General features: G+C 40.6%; 1 protein-coding gene across 18 annotated transcripts in view; it reads left to right on the top strand.

The window, feature by feature from the left end:
- The window catches only part of Tenm3 (teneurin transmembrane protein 3), a 1,282,613-nt gene that overhangs the window by 951,942 nt on the left and 315,137 nt on the right, over positions 1–15,534 (top strand). Inside the window, exon 1 of one of the 18 annotated variants that reach the window (XM_031339796.1) lies at positions 275–381. The exons of the other annotated variants lie outside the window; for them this stretch is intronic. The gene's annotated coding sequence lies outside the window, so the exon portion shown is untranslated. Of the gene's footprint in view, positions 1–274; positions 382–15,534 lie in introns of those variants that run through there. 18 annotated transcript variants of the gene reach the window in all.

Below are 15,534 nucleotides of genomic sequence, written 5' to 3'. Positions count from 1 at the left end.
TGTGTGTGTGTGTGTAAGGCACCCATCAGTTTGTGAGCAGTTTCCAGGCTGCTCCAGCTCGGGTGTGCAGGGCTGTGCTTGCGTGTGTGCATGCGTGCGCGCGTGTGTGCAGACTGTGGCGAGTGCCAGGAGGTGGTGGTGGCGGCGGCGGCGGCGGAGGCGGACCGGCCGCGGCGGGGCCAGGCTCGAAGGGGTTAAGCGTCGCCGCCGCCCCTTCGGCGGCCGGGTGTAAACAGAGCAGCTTCAGCCTATCATGTCTGGCTGCAGCTCGCAGCCGGAGCCCCGAGCCCGGCGCTGTAACGCGATCCGCTCCAGACCCAGGCAAGTTGGCAGCGCCGGGCTCCGCTCCGCACGGCCACGGCGAGGGCGCGCGGCGGCAAGGTGGGTGAGCGCGGCCTGGGCGGCTCCTCGCGCGGTTCCACGCGCGGCTCCACGCTCTCGGGCGCGCGGGGACCCCCGACTCCGCGGTCCCCCTCGGCGCGGGTCCCGCGGTCGGTCCTCCCCGGTGGCGTCGGGGATGGGAGGAGGCTCCGCGCGGGTGGAAATCTGTGCAGAGGCAACATTAGCATCTGAAATGAGGTGGCTTTTTAACCCCTGAGGGGCCAGATGTAAGGTTTTAGAAGAGGTGGAGGCAGAACTTTCCCGAATACTCTTCGCCACCCGGAGTGGTGCAGGTAGCCACAGGGAGATGGAGTCTTTTGTTCCCGGTATTTTTAATTAAATGGATTTCTAAAATGAGTAATGTGCAGTCCAAATCTTTGAGGTAAAACTGTCTTTTTCTTTCTTTCGTCTTCTTTTTTAGTCTCCATGTGTTCTTTTGACTTTTGCCATATATCTTATGGAATTTGTTTGGAGCAAGTGTTAGCGATCACGATTGTGAATAATTCATGTCAGAAATGTTTAAAAATCTGCTTCGAACGTAAATGAATCAACCTTTTGGTTCCATTAACCGAAATCCATCATACTAATTGCTTAATGGGGGCGAAGGGTACAAAATAATCTTGCTAATTAAAAGAGCAGGTTTTCGTCTGTGAAATACTCTGTCCCTTTTTGTCGTGAGATTTTAAAGGGCACAGTCTCCAAAGAAATTCAACTTTGCAGATATGCTTCGATGTAGATTACGCTTGTAGAAAAAGAGTTTGTGCATAGTTGGGGAAACTTAGTTCTAGTAACAAAAAAAAAAAATCATTCGCCTAGTTGTGTGTGTATTTTAATAAGACAAAGATCTTCAGCAGCTCCCAGAAAGAGAAATCACATTTCCGCCCTCTCATGTGCTAGCGTGTCTATCTCTGAAATATCTTATAAATGATACATACAGATGCATGTGCCTGTGTCACAGAGTCATTTTGTCTCTGAAAGCCTAATATAATCAAATTCAGTGTTTTAAGATGGTGTAGTTGCAGATTTGATCCCCTTCCACTAAAGTGGAAATACTTTCGGTAATTGAAAGCAGATTCACGTCTGGCGCGGTGCAAGCCAAGGTTTTCATTTTTTAAATAAACCTTTTGTTCTCCGCTTTTAAAAGAGCCATCCAGAGACCTCTGTGTGCTAATTATTAAAGTAGTTCTTCAGAAGGGATTGAAAATATCCAGAGAAGGCATTTTAGAAATACAGCTAACTTAGTAAGCTTCCCTCCGAGTAGGGTACTGGAGTGCAGCTTTCAATCTGGCCCACATTTTCCATCAGGTTTTCAGGCATTCAAGTGCAACTGTAGTGTTTAAAACGCACAACCCCCAAGCAGGGTCCATGTGTTTACAGTTTAAAAACTTGACAGATTTTTGTGTTCTCTCCCTCCACTTTTTTTTTTTTTTTAAATCCTGTGATTTGCACCACCTAATGATGATTTAAATCCATCGGGAAATTTAAAGAGATGTTGATTACATGCTAGCTGATAGATTGAAATTTTAAAAAGAAAAAAAAATGATTTCAAGTTGTTAATCTGGTTCCTGTCTCATCTCTGGGGACTAAGTGTTAAAAGCCTTTTTTTAAAAAAATGACTTTTAGGGACTGAAGTTAGGAAACATTCTAAACAAAGAGTCACTTGATATCCTGGCTCAGATAGAAGGGGATGGAGATGCATAAGTACCTCACCTTCTACAGGGTATGGACTCTAGAATGAATTATGGAATTGAGGGAGAGAGTTCAAAGAGTTACACTTTAAACAAGATAATTGCGTTCAGAAAAATGCAGGTATATCCTGAATATTTAATTACTAGCTTTTTAACCCGTTACACTGATTAGTAATAAAACGTGACCAGTATACTATGGGGTTTGATTTCTTAGAAGCCACTTGGTAGCTGTTATTGTTTTAACCTTTCTTCTCATCCTCTGGAAAGGAGCCTTTTGAACACATTTTAATAAATTTGAAGTGAATATCTCATCTAATCTATAAGGTTCTTGGTTAACCATTTCTCATACAAAGTTCTCTTACAAAAAATCATATTTAGAAAATTTTTACCAAAAATAATTGGGGGAGGGGTTTAAGTTTTGGCAATGTTATGTCACATTTCTTAGATACCAGTGGCCTAGTGTATGGCATAATAGAATTTAGTTTTTTCTCAAAGATTTAGGGAAAGAAAGGGGATTTTAACACGGACTCTGTTGTAGATTTCTGGACACTGATTTCAGTGTAAAGTCTTTGGCCACTTAACCTAATTTTATTTATTTATTTATTTGTTTACTTTGGCTTTCTCTCTTATTTTTATGTCCTTCCACATCTTTTTCTTTGGTGTGTCATCCAAAATAATACATTCAACTTATCGTGGGACATCTGTCTTTCATAATGTAGACAAGTGGCAGAGGGGAGGCACTGTCTATATACAGTGATCTTGATAATTAATGCCATAAAATAGATTAAAACACTGTATTCCAGGTATTCATTTCCTTAAAAGGGGCCACCAGAACAGCGTTGCTAAGCACCCGTCACCACTGCAAGCAACAGAAAATGACCCAAATTAAAGAACCTGTTCTAAGCTGTATTCTTGCATTTTCTAAAGTGCGTTTCAAAAGGTTTAACAAGACTCATTCAATTAGTACAGAGAAAGGATCTATTTTCAGCTCTGGTCAGCAATTAAGAGATTGAGCATTGGAACATCAGCTCTTCATGTTTGTCATTTATTTTGTTTCCTGGACTTTAACTAAACCATTGTTAATAATTTTTTTTAACTATAAAAATAGTTAAAAATATAGAAATAATAGAAATAGTAGTTTTACTATTCTATCCAAAAGTAAATCTAAAAAGCAATCTAGTTTGTTTTAAGCTTCTATTTAAGTTAATTTTATATTAACTTTTCCTCAGTTTAAAAAAGTTTGTTTTACACTAATATGGTATATTACAACGTCACTGGAATTATGCAAATACATGTATGTGACTACATACACATATAGTTTAGATTAAGATTTAGCTGCAAATGGTCTGGCTTGGCTTAGACATGAGGACTTTTGCAGCTCTCAGTAAAGAAATGGGCTATGCTTACTGAATATTTGGGTGTTGTAAAAATGGTACCCTGAAAGAGGGGACATGATGCGTAGAATTAAGAAAAGAAATAAACAGGTTTTGTTTGTTTTTTTAACCTCTCAGTGAACCTTGAGTTTGATCAGAACTTCCCTACAGCTATGGTTTAAAGACCCAAACCACAGCTATTAGAGTGCTTAATGATTAAAGTTAACCTGGTGAAAACTGGTTCTTGGCGAATATAGGATAGTCACAAAAACAAATTGTGAATTTCCCAGCAGAGAGCAAGGAAGAGAAAAAGTGTAGGATGTTGAAAACTAGGAGAGAGGAACATGAGGACTCCCAATGGTTTAGATTAAGGGGATTATCTAGACGTTGGCTGTATCATGTTGATCTGGACAGGTCTGAAGCATATAAACATAGCTTTTAAGAGTTCAATCATAAGTGCTCTTTTGGCTGTGATCGTCCGTTGGAGCATTTACACGTCCCGAAACATGCATGTTTCAATGCCAAAAATAACAATCTGACTCCTTCATTCAAAAGAGATGGTTTACATTAGAAACTCATTCATTTTGGTCGTATCAGGTTATTTGGCATTGCAGATTTATCTTGCTGTAGATAATATGAGATACCTAAAAGTTGTATGGCTTACTGGAATTTTGTTTCAAATACAAAGTTTTTAATATTAATTTATATCTGAGGCCTTTCTTGAAGTCTCCAGCAAATTGAAGTACAGTTTGATTTTTGACATGTCAGAGGTTTTCTTTCCTCTTTAATAGAGATAGGATATATAGAGATTATAGATGCATTTAGTAGGTTTGAAATTACACATTTTTAAAACTTAAAAAAAAGAACAGTTGTTTGAAACTAGATGTTTATACATTGTCTTTTAGTTACAAACATAGCTGAGATCTGAAATAGCTACTTTTAATTTTTACTATATCAGTTTAATAACAACCCCACCTCTTTGCATCCAGAAATAGTTTGTGTTAGAGACTTAACTGATAGCATTTAACTGATAACTAATTTCAGAAGACAAAGACTAGCTAAAATGAACAGGCAGCATTTGTGGGCAGGTCATATTCAAATGGTAGTTAGATTAGGGAAGTCACATGCTATAGTAATTTATAGAAAAAAGTTTCTTAAACATTATCATTCCCTCCCTAAATATTAAGGGAGGAGGGGACATGCCACCTAGAGGCCCATAAAAGGTACTCTAAACACTTCTTTTTAAATGGCTTTCTTTTAAATAAAGCAGAACCACCTTATATAATACATTTAACATGGCTAACCTTTTCTAATTATTTACCTATTATTTCACTTTACCTCCTGCTTAAAAGTTGTACATTCATGGAGTGTACACCTGGCTGAGCTCTTAAAAGTTTATTTGTCTTTCAATTCCTGTGATAGTAGAAGGCAGTACATCTCCTTAATTATCTTTGTTCAGGGAGACAGTGAAAGGCCAGGGTAGTTAAACAGGGCCATTTGGACTGGTGAGGTTAAAGTCAGATGCAGGGAGAGTGGTTAAATGCATTATCATCTTATTGAACCCAACTTCAAGAAAGTGACCTTGATGGTGGTAGAGAAAGCCATTTAGCCATTTTTATGATGGTCCCCGCTGATGGATTTTCACATATTGGTTTATCATAGTCCCCTCTTTTATGTTTCACACATTTGTGTTTCCCTGTTGAAGAACATCAGATTGAATGGTAAAATTAGACTTGGTTTCTTTCTGAATATTGGTAGATTTTTTTCCCTCTTGGCAATTTTACTTTGACTATACTGATACATGTATATGGAGATATCCCTTCATTAAAAATTAAGGTGATCAGACTGGTTGGCCATTCTGTATTTGCTTCTAAGGGGTCTTTTAATGATGATTAGCCTCTTTGCAAAGAAGCTGCTATTCTGCTGCTTCTCAGATTGTTTTTCAAGCTATTAAGGGGACTTGCCAAGTTTAATTTCAGCAGTGGGAAAGATGTTTGTTTTAGCAAGTGCCTGGGTATGTTTACTTGAAGGTTATTCAGGTTTTGGGAACCCTCTAGTCCCCATGGTGGGTGGAGTCCCCACTTCCCTTGAGACAGAAAAACAAAATTGTGGGATTTAGAGTTTATATTTTTCACCTGGGTGGCTGATCTTTTCCTGGTGATGTATTTTATATCAAGTCTAATAAAACAAAATTCTTGCTTAAACACTTGCACACCTATTGGCCAGTGGCAGAGGAGTTTTCCAAAAAGGAGACACAAGACCTAGGCCTTTGGGGAGTTTCAGTTAAAGCACTTGAGTGTAGCAAGTAAGCTTTCCTGTTTTCCCAGGCTGAGCTGTCAAGCGTTACAGAGTGGATGGCTTATGTTTTACATTTTCCTAAATTCTCCTTTGTTACAGTTAATCAAAACTAAACACAAATCTTATCATGAGAGAGAGAGAGAGAGAGAGAGAGAGAGAGAGAGAGAGAGAGAGAGAGAGGACCCATTATCAAATACCTGAAGTGTTATTTCAAGCTTTGTTGGAGATAACTCCTTATCATGCTGTGAATTACATAACACTCAAATTTCAGGAACTCAAAGTCACTAAAAATAGTTACTTCAGGAGAGTTCTGTCTTTTTTCTTTTTTTAAAAAATAAAACAACTCGGGCTTATTGCATTAAGGACCTTTTTATTGAAGGAAAAACATTGTGCTTGATGGAAGGAAAACCATAACTGAGTTATGAACAATTGTAACTCCTGCTCTCCCTTGTCAGGGCCCAGATTCAGCCAGTCTTCATCTCTTAGGCTGTTTCTCTGGTCCACCTCATGGCTGCCCCCACTTCTGCTTGTCTCCCTTCCAACTTCCGCCATATCGTTCTGATTCTCTGCCAGACCCTTCCTGATCCTGCCTCAGCCTCCGTTGCTCTGTTCATCCGTGTATCAACAGCCTTTGTGCTGTGGGCAGCCTGCTATTCCTATTTCACCAATCTGCCAAGAGTCTGCTCATATAGCATATCTTCTCTAAAGCATTTCCTGATTGCCTGGGGCGAAGTCTTCTGCCCTTACATGGCACCCCATACATATTTTTGAATAGCACTTACCAAGTCATAGCCATAATCATCCGATTGCATTGCTCTCCCCCAGCAGGGGACAAGTTCTTTCAGGTCACAGCCGTGTCTTACTCATCTGTACATGCCAGCGTCATCCGCAATGCCGAGACAACAGTTGTCAGTAAACGCTCGTTGCGCGAGTACACTAAATACAATTTGATTTACTGGTGACTACGAGTCATTCCTGTGAGAGCATTGGTTATCTTACTGGCCTGTGTTAAAAGTATTAGCCGTCTCTTTAGTTGCTGTTGAAGGCTAGGTGTGCCCGGTCTGAACGGCCCTCTGTTGGCAATGCCTACACTTGTTATTCTGGCCTGTTTTTGAGCCTTTACTGACTGGGCTAAATGTTGTATGCATCCCATTTGGTTTTCTCACATCTCCAAATGAGATTTCCTGAATTGGTGATGGGAAAATTGTTTTTGTATAGGGTAAGAAAGTTCAGAGTTCCACTGGTGGTGAGTGGTCAGACGGCAATTTGCACGTTGTCATCTTCTGACTTTCAACTTGCTCTCCTGAGTATCACGTTGTTGATGTCGTTGTTGAAGGTGAAGCATTCCCCACCCATCTATTTGGGCATCGAAACCCATGACCTCTTGCTTTCAAATTGAGCACACTCCCAAATTCTTTCCTTCACTATTTAAAATTAGTTATCGAATCCTATTTAAAGCTAGCTACTCAAATGCAGAAATAAGTTTTAGAAGAGGGTCTCTACTCCTCCCCTCTGCAGTACTCTCCCCTTTTCATTTCTTACTACCGCATCAAGTAAGCAAGCTTAGTTTTTTGGTGTTATTGTAACTTGTGCATAAAATAGGAATAGAAAAGTTCTGAGTTAAGACTCTTCTCAGACCTAATCTTGTTAACTTTATTAGTTTTAACTTCTTGGAAGCCTTCTTAAACTAAAACCCTGCTCCTTTGCATTTTGACTCAAGTGAGATTTTTGAATAATTGGATTTCAGGTAGTTGCTGGGTAAGGACTTTTAGAAGAGAGTCCTAATAGTACATTTGAATAAGAAAACAGATATCACACGGTTAACATCGGAAAAAGACTCTTAGTGATCGTGCAGGTACCAAGTATGGGGCACACTGAGCTACACCTCTAGCCCTGAAAGACTTTTCTGATTTTTGAGGTAAGGTTGCCTAGTCTTCTTCTAAAGAGCCTTGATCTGGACTGTAGTAGATCTCAGGCCTTAGCCTCCTGAATAGCCTTGAGTACGTGCTTTAAACTGGAAACTTCTGATGAGAGTCTTGATGAAGTAAGGCAGTGAGGGTGGCCTGGTTAGTTTTTTGACCACTTGACACAAACGAGAATGACTTGGGCATTTTCTTAATTAATTTTTGATGTAGGAAGGCCCAAGCCACTGTGAGCAGTGCTGCCCTCGGGCAGGTTGTCCTGCATTGTATAAGAAGGATCAAGCCACCTCCAGCGGTCTGTGCCCTCTGCTTCAGTTCCTGCCTCCAAATTCTTGCCTTGGGTTCCTGCTTTGGCTTCCCTGATGATGCACTGTAATCCACGAACAGAAATAAACCATTTCCTCTCCTAGAAATAAACCAAGTCAAATCGTTTCCTCTCCTCAGCTTGGTTTTGCCCAATGATAATAGCAACAAAAATCAGACTAGAACAGAAAACATCTTATTTATGTTTGCGTGTTAATGTGTGTGCACATATGCACGCTCGCACATGTTTGGGCGCATGCGCGTAGGTACCCAAGATCAACCTCCATGTCTCTCTTCAGATGCCACCGGGCTTTACAACCCGCCCTCTCTACTAAGGTTGGCTGTCTGATCTGTGACGCCAGGGAGCTTCTTGTTTCTGCTCACATCTTACCAGGAACCACCACTCTCCTCTCTGCTTTCTCATGTTGATGCGGAGATTTGAACACAGGGATTCCTGCCAAGAGGCAAGCACTTTACGGAATGCACTGTCTCCTCTGCTGGGGAAGATAGATCCTTCAGATTGACATTTTCGAGTAAAGTCAATATGTCAAAGGGGCTGGGGTAGAAAAATGAATGTTTTTCTTTTCTTTTTCTTGTTTCTTTGTCTTTACTTGCTGCTCAGAGAGACAGGGAGTGATCTTCTTCTGTATTTCTGTTCTCTTGCCCTTATGAACAAAACAGCCCACACATTAAAAAAAAAAAAAACAATATAACTAAATTCTCTTAGGAAAATACGTAAAAACTGGAGACCTTAAGGACCAAAAGGATCTTGAGAATCATTTAATTCAGACGGCACATTTGTTAGCGGAGAGCCCTCATAAGCAGTTGCGACAGTTCGCTGTGACAAACTGTTTTGTATTTACTTTCCTTTATTTCTCTGTCTTGTCTCTTCGCTTCGCATGCCCAGCAAACACCCCACCACTGAGCTATGTCGCTCAGGCCTTAGTAGTGGTGTTCCCATGGGTGATGACCTACCTGGAATCTTCCTACCTCTCGTTAGAGGCTAAACCCCGTGAGAACCTAAGAAAGTCGTGTTCATTCTCCCATGAGAGTGGCTAGAGAAGTATGTAGTAGGCTCCAGGGCCCTAAATATGTATGGAGCAGGCTGTTCATGAAGTAAACGGTGTCTGCCGTGCCCCCTGCCTTGTAGGTGAGGCTTAAGGTGATTGAATAGTTTGGGGGAGGTTATTGAAACACTAAATTACAGAATGAGATCAGAACTCGCATTTGCATTTGATTGAAATTTGTATCAGTTGTCATTGCTGCCACAGAAGTGTGGGTGACCAACTAGGATTTGTCCTGACCTCAGTCCTAGCTTTGTATCCCATGTGAACTCTCTTGACTGGCGTGGCCAGGAATGTGATGGCTGCATAGAATCTTCCATCAACACTGACCGTTGAATCTGGCATCACTGACCGTTGCCAAGATGTCCATGTTCACTCAAGTCAAATCGTTTCATTTATCAACAAGTACAAGGTGCTTCTATTGTGTCCTCTCTTTGTCTTTAACTCTGATTGTTTATTCTTGAGAGCCGTGATCATAAATAATCACCTGTGGTAAGGTTAATGTCCACTCCCTGATTAATATCCAACAATGATTAGCATCATTGATTGGAAAATTAGTAAATTATGCCCCATTGACATTTCTAGCTCCCATTTAATAGCTTGTTTACTTAATTGATAGCTAATGTGTTGACTTTTTAAAAGCTATTAACACATCAAAATAGTATTTATTGAACCTGGCAAAATGATAAATTATGTGTTTGTTTACTCTTTCATTCCCAAGACTGATCTATTGGTGGTCTTGGGTTTATTTTATTTTATTTTATTTTTGTGGTTGTTGTTTGTTTTTGATTTTGTTTTTTTTTTTTTAATTTCATTTTGTTTCTTTATAATTTGTTTTCACCCGCTGAGGTTCTTTACCTGGGATATCAAGTAAGGCAGCCTAGTTTCTAGAGAGCATGACCTTGGGAAAGTTTCCTGACGTTTCCTGGAAGTTCCCACCCAACAAATGAATACTTGTAAGAAGCAGCTTCTAATAGAAATTCTCTAGGGGTTCTTCACTTGATTCAGAATCCTCAAAAGAAAAAAAGGAACGTATGAACATTGACTGTGTACATTTTTTTTTGCATCTGTTTTTCTACCTGGATATTTTGCTGGTTCTGCCGAGAAAGGGAAGGTATCTCAGTAGTCAGAAAAGCTTAAGAAACCAATATTCTCCTACTCAACTTTCAGGAAAATGGCTGCCGAGGCGGGCTCCCCTGTTTCTCAGTGTGCTCTTCTGTCGGTCTGCATTGCGTAGAGATGGTGACTGGTGCCATGGTCGTTAGAGTACCATTTGCCAGCACAGGTTTGAAGCCATCCTTTTGAAATGGAGTTTATTTGTGAAATAGTCTTGTTCCATAGGCATGCCTCGATGCTCACGGTCCTCAGAGGCTCAGTGTATCAGCATTTGACTCTCTCCCCACCCCCAACAAAAAAAATCACATTAGTTCTCTAGAGAGAGTATTTACTGCAGTTAATTATATTCAGTGGGGAAAAAAAGGAATGCTTAAAAGCATTCTAGGCCTTTTCAAAGAGAAATTTCAGTATCATATGAAGAAATGACTGTCTCATTTGAGGAAGGCTGAAAGCCCTGCGCTGGATGCTTTGAAGTCAATAATAGTCATCTGGGTGTGTTGTAGTATACTTTTAAGGGTGTATTTTTTTTTTTAAATACATGTATGTATGGGGACTTAGGAATGGTTAACGGGTGGGTATGTGCACATGAGTGCAGGTGCTTATGGAAGCCAGGGATGACAGATGCTTGGGCTGGTGTAGAGGCCTAGCATGGGGGCTGGGAATGGAACTCAGAAATGATGCAAGAGCAGTACACTTTGAGTGGACACTCTAGCCCCAGGTTCTAGTATTTATAGAAGTCGAGCTACAGTGTTGAGCTTACAAAACCACTTCACATCCCAAGAGTGAGGACTAACCAGGATGGTATCCTTAGTGGACAGAAAATTAAGTTCAGAATTTCAGAAACCAAAATGGTACAGTTGTTTTTAATGTAAGCCATGGGATGAGCAAGTGCCATGGCCTTTTGAAATGATAAAGGTCTATGAATGTGCGATAATATTTTTGAGTTCCTTAAAGTGTGTTTAAATTTCACACATACTGCATGTCGTACCAAAAGTAAAGCTCAATGTTCACTTGAAGCTCCTGGTTAGGGACAGAAAATTTAAGATATAAACTCACCCATAAACTGAAAATTCTCCGTCCTCCTACCTGGTTTCCCCAATGCTGGGACGGAGCTGAGGGCTATCTTGCCTGCTTTGTATCCACTGCTTTCCTAAGGGAAGTCAGTCCACAAGTTTAAAAAGTGGATTTACACAGCATTTATGGAAACTCCCTGAGTTTGAGTCCATTTAAACTAATACAATCGCAGTATATATACGCAGTCAGTTATTAAGAATCTTACAAACCGGGTTTTGGTGGGGAGCTCCTATCTTCCCCATTCTCACCCTAGATTTTATCTTTAGTTCAAAAATAACCAATGTCTGATACCACGTTGATCTTATTTACCTCCCCCCCCCAAAAAAAAACCCCTCATATCAAGAAAACATTTAAACCTGCTTAAACAAGGGATAGGATATTGGCTAGGGCCAAAGCAGAGCAGAGGGTGGCTCATGAGCAAGCTCTCAAAGTAGGAATATGTAAGGTAGATATGATCAGACAGTCAGCAACCTACCTGAAGCAAGAAGTTCATGAAAGGGACTTCTGAAGAAAGAGGTCAGGAAAGTGCATTGAAACCCGTGTTCCAAGGGCTTGGAATCTCAAATGTCAGTGCTTAGATGTTTATCAGGGAACCCAATGGGACTGTGGCATAAGACAGTTGCATAGTATTAAGTGTAAGAAAGGATGGATACTAGTAAATGTTATTCACAATAATGATGGATTTTCATTACCTTGACCCTACTCACTCATAACTTCCGGTTAAGTAGCATGCGTTTTGTAGTTCGTCGACATAGGCTTTGCAGTGTCAAGGCCCTCTGAACACTGGTATCCTCAGAACCTAGATCAACCCTTGGCATGTGACTGAGCCTAGAACAACCCTTGGCATGTGACTGATGTCCAGTGAACATGTGTTGAAGTGGAAGAAGGGAGCAGACCAAGACCCTAGGTCGAGTAAGACTTTAGAGGGTGCGTGCTTACACTATGGCAGATGGAGGGTTGATTGTAGGGCTGGGCTCCTGGGTTTACGTTCTGTTGCATGCTAAGCTGTCATCCGGGTGTTTCCATTGGCCTGACTTGGGTTCCTTCCTGTTTCATTCTCAGCCCCAACTCATAGAACAAATTCCACTTGTTCTATGAAATCATTGCAAAGTAGGTTCAGTTAGTGCTTATTCCCCGCCAACCCCCCGACCTGTTACCAGCTCACATTCACTGACAGGTAGGCTGGGTGAGATCATTCCATAGCTTTTGGAGAGGCTCCAATTCTAGGACCAGAAATAGTGTCTTCCCTTCGGAATTCTGTGGGTTTACTTTTGATCAGAAGGGAGGGTGGGGAAGCATCAGAGGAATATATTTATGTTCTTGGACAGAAGCTGCACACGTACACTGAAATTGTTTTTGTCAGATTGGAAAGGAGCTCTTAAAAACTGACATTCTTTTGTGTTTTCTCGTTCGCAACTGAAACAACAGAAACATTGGAGATTTCTCTAGCTCTCTGTGTAATGACCTTGCGAATTCATGATTAGCTCATCATGGTGCAATTTAAAAGCAAAAGGGAGGGAAGGAAAAAGTGCAATTCTGATTCCAAGTGACAACCTTGAAGGTACATCGGCCACATAAGGCACAATCCTGTGAGAACATTGCAAGAACCGAGCACCAACTCGCCATTGTCATCGCCTGCGTTTTACTTAGTGAGAATATTAGCTCCTGCGTCTACTGGCAGAGTGTGTTGCTGCATTTTAGTAGTACAGTTGATGGAGTACTTTAATCCAAGTGGTATCGCTTGTGTCTGTATTTTATAGTAATTTCTTTCCCTGAAAAAAAAATGTTCTTCATTATTAGGATCAATTAAATATCAAGGAGTCTTTAAAGGTTCTTCTGCGGATGAAGAAATGGAACCCTATTATAAACACACGTAATTGTCACTGAATGCTTCACCTTCTTTTAGTTTACAGAGCATTGCATCATCTTTGAAAGGTGTGGGGGGCAGATAGAAATATGGTATTTTTTTTTTAAATAATGTGCTTCCCTAAAATTTGAAATAGTCGCTTGTGAGCCAGAGTTCTGATATTATTGTAGCTCCTCGGGCTCAAAAATTTACAAATTCCTGGCAACCCAATCTCAACATGAATGAACACTCCTAACGGGTGGAGCAGGTCTGTGCTAAATATACACAAGAAAGCCTAGTCCTGGAAGCTTTTTGCTTAGCATCTTAAAAGTTGCAGTATTAAATAATAAAAAACTTTGAGACTTTTATCAAGGTAACTATATCAGAGAAATATGTTTGTTTTAATTTCTTTGTTTTTTGAGACTTTTATATGTTTATACAATGAAAAATCATTTCTACCCCCCCCCCATTTTGGCCCCCCATTTTCCTCCTTACTCCCAACATGCTTCCTCCCAACTTCATGTCTTGCTTTCTGTTTGTCTGTTTGTCTGTCTGTTTGTTTGTTTTGGATACCCCACAATAGAGATGGCACAGTTAGAGCCCTTGGTAAGTTCCTGGGTATTGGACCACCCACCAGAGCCTGGTGCCTTTATCAGGGAACATGTCCTCAATAAAGAACAGTTCTCCCTCCCTTAGCCACAGTCCACTGCCAGGAGATCTTCAGTAACAGGGAGGCCTGGACATCACTTACTCCATCCACGCCAGGATTCTGGCTGGCTTGATCTCCTGCAGTGGGTCATGGATGCCAAGGATGTATCCTGTCCTTGAGACAAGAAAGTATCCTGTCCTTAAGACAGCACTTCAGGAGTCTCTTCTACCCTCCAGCTCTTACATTATTTCTGCCTCCTCTTCAGGGTGTTCTCTGACCCTTGGTGCTGGTGGGTTAATATAAACGGTCCGCTCAGGGCTGAACACCGAGTCTCTTATTCTTAGCCCTTGGACTGGTTTTGCCTCTCACCATTCACTGCTGACCCCTGCTACAGACAGTGTCTCTGACCAAGAGTAACCTTTTGCTGTCTATTGTTCCACTTTGACTTGTTCTTTCATTCCTCATACATGTGAAATCATGCGTGTTTTTCTTTCGTGTCTGGCTTATTTCACTTAAAGTGTCCTCTGGGAGAAACAGCAACCCTCACTTCAGAATAAGAGATCTCCCCTTTCAGAATAAGAGTGCTGGAGACCCGGAGTTGTGAAATCAAGGCAGTTTATTTTATGACCTTGTAAAGTTGGGCATCAGACCAGAATGGCAGACATGCTGATTGAGTCGGAGAACAACCTTTCTAAGCCTTAGCACATGGCTCTTCTTTCCTGTTTTTTTGAACAGTCAGGAGTGGACAATCTAGGTCTGATCTTTTCTCAATCACCTACACTCGTCTTTTCTTCAGGAACACGTATGGAGTCATCTCTGCCTTTTACATTGTAAAATGTACAGCCTTTGGCTGTATTTGAAAGTTTATCTGATGCATAACCTTGCAGGCAAGGTTGGCTGTGACTATCATTGTGAGTGTTCGCTTGTAGCTGGACCTAAGTGGGATTGAGATGGCTTTGGAAATGACCATAAAGTTTTATTTCTAACAATTCCTTCCCCTTTTTATTTGTTTCTCTTACTTTCGTATTTGTTTTAACCTTTGAAACTGATTTAAAATCTTGGGGGGCTTTCTCTTTATCCTGGGACATACGGTATCATTCAGCATTTAGAATCAACTAATTCTGTTGAGCTAAATAATCCAATCTACATTTTTATTTATCTTTAAGGGTAAGGCTAAAGTTGATTTAGGTCCTATAGCTGTTGAGTTCCTTCATTTTATATAGAACCTCTCTTGGGACTCCTTTACAGTCTATGGGGAAAGTAGGCACCAAAGGGGACTAGTGTGGGCCTCTTAGTTTGGGTTTTGGCTTTGGGTAGATTATAAAAGAGCAGCCGAAGTCTGCATTGTGGTAGTTCTTACTTAGAACTTTATTAACTTCAACAAATCCTTGATATGTTTTATATCGTAAAATTCATATCCTTTGGTTTTAGTTGTTGTTGTTAAATTAGAAGGTTTGTAAATATGACCTTCCTCACTTCCTAAATGATCCCTAGCCCATGCCCAAGATGTGTGTATTCTTTTGATGTTTATTGAATACATTAACTCGGTTTGCATCCTTGGAAGGTCTTTTGGCATAGAAAGCAGACACAGTGTCTGCGATAATATCGTTGAGGTTTTGGGCAGGTAAAGGCTGTATTGATCACTGACTCTCAGGTGACTTGAGTAAAATACCCACTCAACCTATTAATTTCCTAGTAAAGTTTTCTTAAGGATAGAATAGGCACAATAAAATACACATCTGCAGTGGTTTTATATAAATTACTAAGATAAGACAATGTTTGAGGGATATTTGTGTTTTTCCCAAAAGAGTGTGTGTGTG

The sequence above is a fragment of the Mastomys coucha genome, unplaced genomic scaffold, assembly GCF_008632895.1.
Source record: "Mastomys coucha isolate ucsf_1 unplaced genomic scaffold, UCSF_Mcou_1 pScaffold22, whole genome shotgun sequence".
NCBI classification, from domain to species: Eukaryota; Metazoa; Chordata; class Mammalia; order Rodentia; family Muridae; genus Mastomys; species Mastomys coucha.
This window is presented reverse-complemented; position numbering and strand designations above follow the sequence as displayed.